Raw genomic sequence first — 9,559 nt, 5'->3', positions numbered from 1 at the left:
TCCTATATACTTAATGTTTTCCTTTGGGAATCTTTGCATGGCTATCTCCAGTGTGCACTACTAGGTTTGCATTTGAGGGTGATGGAGAAAAGATTAAGATCAGCACTTCCAAGTCTCCAGCTTTGATTCTCTCCCATGGGTGATAACAAATACCACAAAAGTATACGAGCCAAAGTCATAACATAAGTACACTTATGGTGCTCTTTTTCCACTCCAGACTCTGATTTTACTTTATATGAATGTCAATTGTACACTATTCTACACACTTCCTGAGAAAGTTTGTAGTGGCAGAGAAAGGACTTGGTACAATTAATACATTGCACTTCGGTGACTTTCGTCTACAGCTATATGGATCGGTAAACAAATCATTCTCAAATTATGCCGGGATGGCTCATTTTCTTATTGAGTCCCAGGTGCCGCTATTTTAATCATTACCTAATTGTCTGGCTGCTCTATCGACAGCATAGAGGCCTCCCACTCTGATTCTGCTGACACTGGCAGGGCCTCCAAGATCTGGGTTAACCTTTCGATGTCCATTGACGCTCCACAGGCTGATGATGATTGATCGAGGTGGCCCTTGCTGTTAGATAATACCTAATCAGCGTTCGGAGTAATTTGTGTAAATGAGACCTCATTATTGATGGTAGGCAAAAGAGCTTTCATGCACACTGAATCTAAACAGGGATTGGATCAGCAATAAAACTTTGCTTTGTACCTCCTGCATCTCCTGCTAAAAATTGAGGGCAGCCTGGCTGGTTGAACTGTTAAATGGCAAATAAGTGGGAGAAGATGAGTGCACGTCTAGAGAATGAGATTAAATTGCATACAGTACCGTAGGCATGCTATAAGACTGTTTCATGGATTGACTATCTTCACTATTTAAATTTCGTCATTAAGATTACCATGCAAAACAATAATAGCAATATCTTTATTAGACAACTAATGGTCCTCCTTGCTGCCAGGAGTTTTCTTTTCCATTTGCATATTCCTCATAATGCGACTAGGTTTAGATTTGTTCCCTCTTATCTTAATTGAGTTATCTGCGATGAACCAGGAGAAAATAATTTTCCTTTTCGTAAGACGACTTATTCGCAGAAACCATTCTGTCAGCACCCTGGTGAAATAAATCCAAGCAGGGTATTAAAATGATAATAGAGCGTGTGGGTGCTTGACAAGCCATCTATGCTAGAGATTATGAAAAGTAACTATTATTTTCAGCTCTTTACAAATTTCATCTCTGGTGGAAATGACTGCCAAAAAGACAGGCAAAAGTCAGCATCTGGACAGCAGTGCCCCCAGATAATAAGCCTGCACTGGATATTCAGCATTATAATCATATGTAGTACCAACAATTACCTTTTGATAAAAACATCTGTCCCATCATCTGGTGGATGCAGACCTAATTTTATCATTAGGTGCTGGTCATGACTGTATTTTAAAATCAAAGTGAATGCTTCAGGTGCTGCTGCTTCTGGGATGTTGATGTTGGAGGATGGATGGTTGCCCCAAGGACATGGCCCAGTCCTGGCCCCTGTAGATGGAGCTCTGCCCCACCAGTCACAGCGCAAGGCCTGGGCTCTGACATGACGACACCAGGCCTTGATGATGATTGATCATGTTGTTTTCTTCATTACTTTAAACCCAATCAGTGCTTGCTGTAATTTGAGTAATGATGGCTCATTATTGGGAATTGCAGAGTTTATGGGCTTCTTTATTTTACCCCACCAGTAGACCCTTTGGGACAGCATTAAAGGATCAATGATTTTCCTCTTTTTGCATACACATAGCCAACTTGGAAATCGTTTTTCAACTGTGAAGTTCAAATAAATGGCCTACATATATATGCCTTTGTCATTTCAGAAAACTTTATGAAGAACCTGGTACTTTAAAAGCAAGAACATTCTGTGAATTTGCATGAAAAATAAAACTTAATTTATTGATGTGAAATTAAACACCAGAAGCCCATCAGACTGTCTATGATGATCTTCTCTCTAATTTGATCAATATATTATGAAATAATATATCATGATACAAACATACCAGAGGATAAAGATGCATATTTTTAATCCCATTTCAATGTAATTAAGGTAAATAGACACTAACTAAATATGAAAATACAAAATTTGAAGTGGAATGGAGCACTTTATTTCAGAGCCCTTAATGAGCAACTCATTAAGCGTACAACACTTCAATTATACTGATTACTGCAGCAGATGTACTCACTTTTAATAATTCAATTAATTATAGACTTGTGTATGATCATATAAAATGGTTGAAATGTAGCACAGGTGTTTTTCCATTGCTGTGTACTTGAACATGTATTTTTACATCATTAAAAGTAGGCATTTTTAAGTTTGTTTTTGCTAATGAGTGCCACACAAGCACATACAAAAAATGTTGGTTTGTGTGTTTTATTGCAGAAACGGACAGGTCTCAAGACAAGTGTAAAAAAAACCAATTAAAATATACATTATGTTGGCCCTTGTGAAATGTATATTTCTGTACACCATGCCAAATAATAGATACATTTTACATACAGTACACCGCTGACTATGACACTGACTGCAATGTGTTCTGCCTCTAGGTACAGCAATTTGTCATTGAATATTTGTCTGACTGTGGAAGTTAAAATATAATTTGCTAACAAAGCTTCATGTGTGTTTTGCATTGTGTATATTCAGCTATTGGTCCCCAACATGCAAATGCTGTTAAAGACAAATAATCAAATTGATACAAACATGTATCTGTGTAAAATATGAAATATGACAGCTTAATTAAAAGCTATAATAGAGATACATACAGTTCTGAATATCACCACAGTTGATATTTACAGAAAATAAAGAAGCTGAACGCTGCTGTTACAAAAATGTCTGTAGTAGCAGCAGAGTCTAAAGGTATGTCTAAATGAAATTGTTTCAGAGGTAGATTGGGATCATATATTCTTAGATGAGGGAACTGAGGTGATCTGACCTTTGTAATAAATACTGTGCAGGTGTTTAACAAAACAATCACAGCAAAGAGCATTTCCAATTTCACTCGATGCCAACAATCAATCATAGGTCCAAAGATGGGACACAGCAATAAAGGCACCCTGCAAAACCATTAATGAGCCTTTCTAGTGCTGTGAGACACAGATGCTGGGAGAAACCCAAGCAAGGGGATTGTAAAGAAAGGTCATGCCACAACTTTACACAGTCTGATCAGAATCAATAAAAAATTTTGGAGATAGAATATCAGCAGTCCACTAGGAATAAGTGGCAGATAGGGTGATTAATCATGCTAACACTTTATTATTACTCCTATTACTCTTAAGGTCACAGCATATGTGCACAAGACAAATCCCCAGCTGTATGAAGAACAAATATTGAAATAAGTCATTGTGTATAGGAAACTATTTTGATATCTTGTGTTTAAAGTGTTGTTCTTCACTTTGATGCCACCACAATGACCATAAGATCACACACTGTTATGAAATTTACTGCATAAAAGAATGCTGTGAGACACATGAAAGAATCTACAGCAGTGAAGTCTATAACAATTCTTGTTTGTAGCCTTGACAATGTTGATCCTGTGAGGCACTAATGCCCTGAATTAGAGCAGATGAATGGGCCACTCTGCTGGTCATGACAGGATTTCACTAGCCATCTAGTCTTTCCCTTTTCATCTTATTCCCTTTGGTGAATCCCTGGTCCAAATGTTGTCCCCTTTCTTCTGGTCTCAATTTCTGTTCATCAAAAGAAAGGTGAACATATGTCCAAATCCTGTGAACCCAACCACAACATACTGTGTCATTAGAGCTGAAATGGGAGGGTTTTCACTGGAAAAACAGACAGACAAGCGTGCACACACACACACACACACACACACACACACACACACACACACAAATACACACACGTGCACGCAGGCTGAAACATAACATAATGGCGGAGGAAAATACTGAAATGTACAGCACGTATAGAGATACATGCATGTTCACACACAGCTAATGCACAAAAATACACACTCAGAGAACACACACACACACACACACACACACACAGGTATTTGATGTTCTCCCTGTTTGAAGCCAAATTCTTGTTATCACTGCTAGCTACTGTATATACCGTGCTCCATTTCCAAGGTTTTTGAGGAGAGTCCAGGGCTTTCATCTGAGAGCCATCGTCTATACAGAAGCCAACAGTCTTAGAACCAGTGGCATGCTGACTGATGGTTAACATTTCAAAATCCTTTCCTTATATTATTACATGACAGGTACAACCAAAATACCAGGTGAGTGGAAACCACACACAGGCTCTCAGACACAGACGCAAGACATGAGCATACACACACTCACTCTCACAGAAACATAAAGACCTATGCAAATCTAACTATATTTAGCTTTTTGATGTCATAAATCATCACTTTATTACAGTCTTTCTCCCCTCAGCAGCACCCCTCTCCTCCCCGCACTGACACCCACTCCTTGTTGCTCTGTATAGAACCACTTACAGACAGAGTAGGTAGATATTAGCCATTAAGCCTTGCTGCTGCTATTTCCTGTCTCATATTAGCAGAAGCTTGGACTTTGAGCAGCAGGGACTTGGAGAGGACTATGCTTCCACTGATACAAAACATCTGGGGTGTGGGAGTGGGCTTCACTTTAAAGCTTGTTCCAAATACTGAATGTTTTTAATTGTTTCCTTGCAGTGAATGGCCTCTTCAAAATCCTGAATTCAGATCAGTTAAAAAAGAAGCCACAAAATGACCAACCATGCATCATGAGCGTGGAATTGTCTGACTGACATGCTTACTAAAAAGTGTAAGTTGATCCCTGTCATCATGTTACTGAAGTCAAGCAAACAAATGTAATTAAATAATGACTGTGGTTACAATCATTTCTATATATTATTATCAATAGAATTACTGTGTGACTACTATATACTAACAACAACTAGTATTACCTAAAATATACATCATTTAAAATTAAAGAGCAATTACAGGGCAATGTTTAAATATACAATGTGTCTAAATATGTGGACAGTACAAAATAACTAATATGAACACTGACACAACATTAAGATATATTAATTATAATAATTAATTAATTAATTAATTATACCTATATTTATATTCATATAAACAGTATATCTTAGGCATTTTTTTTTTACATTTTCAGAGGTTGTCATTTCAGCCCTTAGTCCTTTTTCACTTGCCAGTTAGGAACTGTCTATACTTTCTATCTCTGACAGTGGAGAGCTTTTCTGCCAATTCATGATCTGTTTTTAGAGCCAGATAACATTTTAATTCATTAATTTTGGATTTTTTACTATCTTCTTTCCAATGTTCTAATAGGTTTCTTTACATTGCATTATAATTTGGTTTACTCTGATTGGTGTTTATGAAGCAGTGTTGTTGTGAGACTGGTCAGAGTGAGTCTGAGAGGGTAAAGTTAATTTCAGAATCAACTAATATAGGGTACCCTTTTCTGGGCTCAGCTCTTGAGTTTGGAGGGCTTTGGAATGGAGGGTGTCTAGTGGGCTGGATTTAAGGTGATTAAAATATTTGAGTGCTCTCTCTCAAAGGTTAATTATCAGTGGGTATTCTGCTCTACATACATGTGTTGATGTTGTTATGTGCACATGTAAATTGTGTCTGCATGTAAAGATGTTTGTCCCAATGGATATAGCCATGACGACGAGTGGACCCCATACTTCACTGCCACAAAACACAATAGGCAGAAAGACAATCAAACATTTCAAGCCAAATTTTAATTGAAATTTGGAAATGACAAAATGTTATCTTAATTGCATTTGGAGATCTTCAAGTGCATTCACTGCCATGTTGAAACTGTTACTACAGTATACTGTTATAGTTATACAATAGCAGGTATAACTTATTAAATTATTAAATTGGTATTCATTCTTCTGACATCTGGAGTATTTTTGAAAACGTTTTTTCACATTTTTGCCAGGTCCCAGTTCTGACAGTACTTTTTTACTAGTTTATTTATATACATAACCCTGACAAACTGCCTCTTCTCTTGGTGAATAATTCAGTTTGTCTCCAATTTTAACAGCACACCTAATTACCAAATACATCAATTTAACCAGATCATATGTTTTGCCCCTATACCACAATGTAGAATCTGTAATAGAGACCATCATGATAAATTTAGTTTAAAGCTTTCCTAAAATAAAAAATATATATAAAAAAACATGTGTCAAACAAGTTTTGTATGGCGCACATGTTTGTAACAATTGAAGGGTATACACATGGAGGCCAATTAGATTTTTACTCAGGATGGAGTGAAATCTAATATTCTTTTATTTAGGATACTACAGAATAATTTAGCTACACAACTGCGGACACAGATGTCACAGTAGTTACTAGAGTCTGATTTGTCCCCTCTATTGTGAATGGGGGAAATGAGTCCTTTGCACCAGATGTCAGGAAAAAGCCCCAACTGCAATACAATATTGAGCAACTGAGCATTTGATGTTTAATGCTGTCTGGACCACAAGCTTTTCTTGGCCAAAGAGATTTTGTCTGTGTGGTCAATTCTTCCCAAGTAATTGGGAAATCAAGTGGTTTTTGATTGTCTTTAATGGTTTCTTCTAATGTTTGAAGTTTTTTCTTTCATAATGCATTGATCTGAATTGATTAGATTTATTGGTATTTATTTGTACAGATTTCCAAAATGAAGTCTCCAGATGTCAACATTTTGGATAGGTAATGCCTGTGTTTGCTTTGTGTTAAACTTGTTCCACATATCCTAGAATCCATTTAAATTAATAGTAGTAGTTTCATGTGGGTATAATTTTGCTTTTTGTTCCTAATTGCATGTTTATATTTGTTTGATATATTTGTTTGTACCTAATGTGTAAGGCTGGGTTGTTTGGTTGACGACATTTTTCATTTGCTATTTTTCTCAGATCTTTTCTGATGGTCTTGCCTTCTTGATCAAACCATTTGTCAGTGTTTTGCCTTTTAACAGGCTTCCGTTGTTGTTTTATAAGGTCAGCTTTAATAGCTGCCTCATGAAATATCATGTTGATATCATCATTGGCCTTGTTTACACCATCTCTGGTAGGGACATATTGATTTGTCATTTATGTCATTCATCAGATCAGGTGAGTTCAAGGCCATAATGAATTTGTCTCCAATGTCTGGGGCCCATCTGTAAGTGGAATTTAATTTATACAGCTTGTGTCACTCATTAAACTTGAGAGGTTAAAAAACATATTTATTTGGTTGTGGTCTGAAAGGGGGCATTGCTGTCTGACAGTGAACGCACTGATGGTGGAGGGGTCCATCTCAGTGAGCGCATAGTCTTCTACTCTAGAGCCAAGAGCTGAGGAGTATGTGAATCTCCCTCTGAACTGACCGCTAACTATGTACAGGCCTAAGGCCTGACAGAGATGAACAACTTCCTGCCACTTTGATTTATTTCAGAGTCAAGGCTGTTCTGATGGGTGATGGTTGGTGTGGTAAACAGGAGAAAAAGACCAAACACATGGGTGTAGCCCTTCGGGTCGCTGACATCAGGTTCAATTCTTGTTCGTCCATTCAGATCCTTAGAAGCACATTTCCCTGGACAGGTGATATCTGAATGGAGAGTTTAAAACATGTCTTCTTCAAAATAAGGAAAATCTAGTGGGGATATATAAATAGCACATAGATATACTGTAGATCCCTATCAGTTATATGAAAATTGACATTTGTCAAGTATCCAAGTGAAGAAATTAAAAATATTTTTGAGTGGTGTGGCTTTAAGTTGCACGACAAAATTTAATTGCTGCTCCTTGTGAAAACTGTGGTGCTGGAATCCTGATAACTTAGTGACTACTACATCTCTGTAACCAGCAGGTAATGGAGTTAATTTAGGGGATTGTATTTGTGTGTTTTCTTTTGTGGAACAGTTTATACCCAGGCAAAAGGTTAAATAAGACTAGATGGTGAGACATAGCAAATATTATTTATGAGTTTCTGTTCCCCCTTTAAGTCTGTACTGTCAAAATGTTCAATTACTCAATAGCGAAATGTGTTGGCTTCACTTTTATAATTACTAGTCGGACCAATGTGTAAAGCCATCAATTCATGGCCCTACCTATAATTAACTATAAGTCCTGCTATTTGCAGGCTCATGAAATGGCAGAACTATTTCTTGGCTGATTTTGGAGGTGCCTGGGTCAGACCTTAAAAACACACATAAAAAATATTAAGTATAGAGTCAGATCTGCTGTCTTCTATTACTGTATGTATTTATGATATTTGACATCATCCAACAAACAGTAGGAATGGAGTCAGCTTAAATATTATCCTTCCCACATTAAAAATATGGAAATCAGGTTAAAAATCCACACAGAGGCCCATTTAAAGCCCCCTGCCGACATCTAAACTGATGTATAGGAAAGCATTCTGTATATCAAACAGGGAGAGATAGAAAGACCAAGTCTGCAACATTTTGTATGCTGCCATATCAATTTGTGCGTGAAACAAAGAGAAAATGGTACACTAAAAAATGGAGTGGTTATGGCACAGAGAACAAGTGAAAGAGAGGACAGGGTGGGGGTTGAGGGCGTGCTTAACTCTATTGTTCTAAAAATGTTCACTTCCTTTTTGAACACATATTTGATTTACTATTTGGCAGGATTTCAACACACTTTTACCCTCCATTTTCAGAAGAGGAGGAGTTAGTTGACACTCTCGATTCAGAACTCTGGCAAAAGCTGAGGGGATCCCTAGAGAATCACTCATTCATTCAGCATTCCCATCAGCCCATTAGGCTGGCCATCAGCCAACATAACTGCTTCCTGTTTCTCCAAGAAACCTTTTTCATCCTCAGTATAATTCAGTTGTTTGAGAAACTTCCAATGGGAAGAGGTAGTAGATCACTTTAGCCTGAGGATTCTCATACATTTAACAAACTGAAAACTGAACCAAATACCAGGAGAATGGTGATGCATTTATTCCTGCAATTCATTGCATACTGAAAAGCATGACGGAAAGGGTGAGATTTGAATCTATGGCATGAGCTACACTGTAGTTGTTGTTAAAGTGCCTCAATATGCACTGTAAGTGAAAAAGTACAGGGTCAACATGTGGAATTGGATTACACAGATGTAACCATTTCCACTGACTCTCTCTTTGAAAACGTAATACAGTATGAGAGCATCACTGACTGAAAGTAGACATCTTGTATAACATACAAAATAATACTGTATTCTGTAGCCTTTCTGGTGACGGCATATAGAATACTAAAAATATTAAGAATGTTAATGTCTAATTTACTGAAGAAGGATTTATCATTTGCATTTTAGCTGCATTTTACACTTACAATAAATGACAGACGAAAGATTTAAAAAGCTAATTTTGGAATTTTCTTCAGACACATGAAGGAGAATTTACAGGAAGTATCTGAGTAGCTATGTCGTGGTTATATGTTTTTGAAGTGTTTCTCATTAGATTGATTGTGCAGTAGTGATATTATGTCGTGATCACTTAATGTAACTGCTGTTTATGAAAACCAGTAGATGATTCGTATTACATGTGTACATGCTACATATTAGCCAAGTGG

Source organism: Scomber japonicus, chromosome 5 (genome assembly GCF_027409825.1).
Source record: "Scomber japonicus isolate fScoJap1 chromosome 5, fScoJap1.pri, whole genome shotgun sequence".
Lineage (NCBI taxonomy): Eukaryota > Metazoa > Chordata > Actinopteri > Scombriformes > Scombridae > Scomber > Scomber japonicus.
This window is presented reverse-complemented; position numbering follows the sequence as displayed.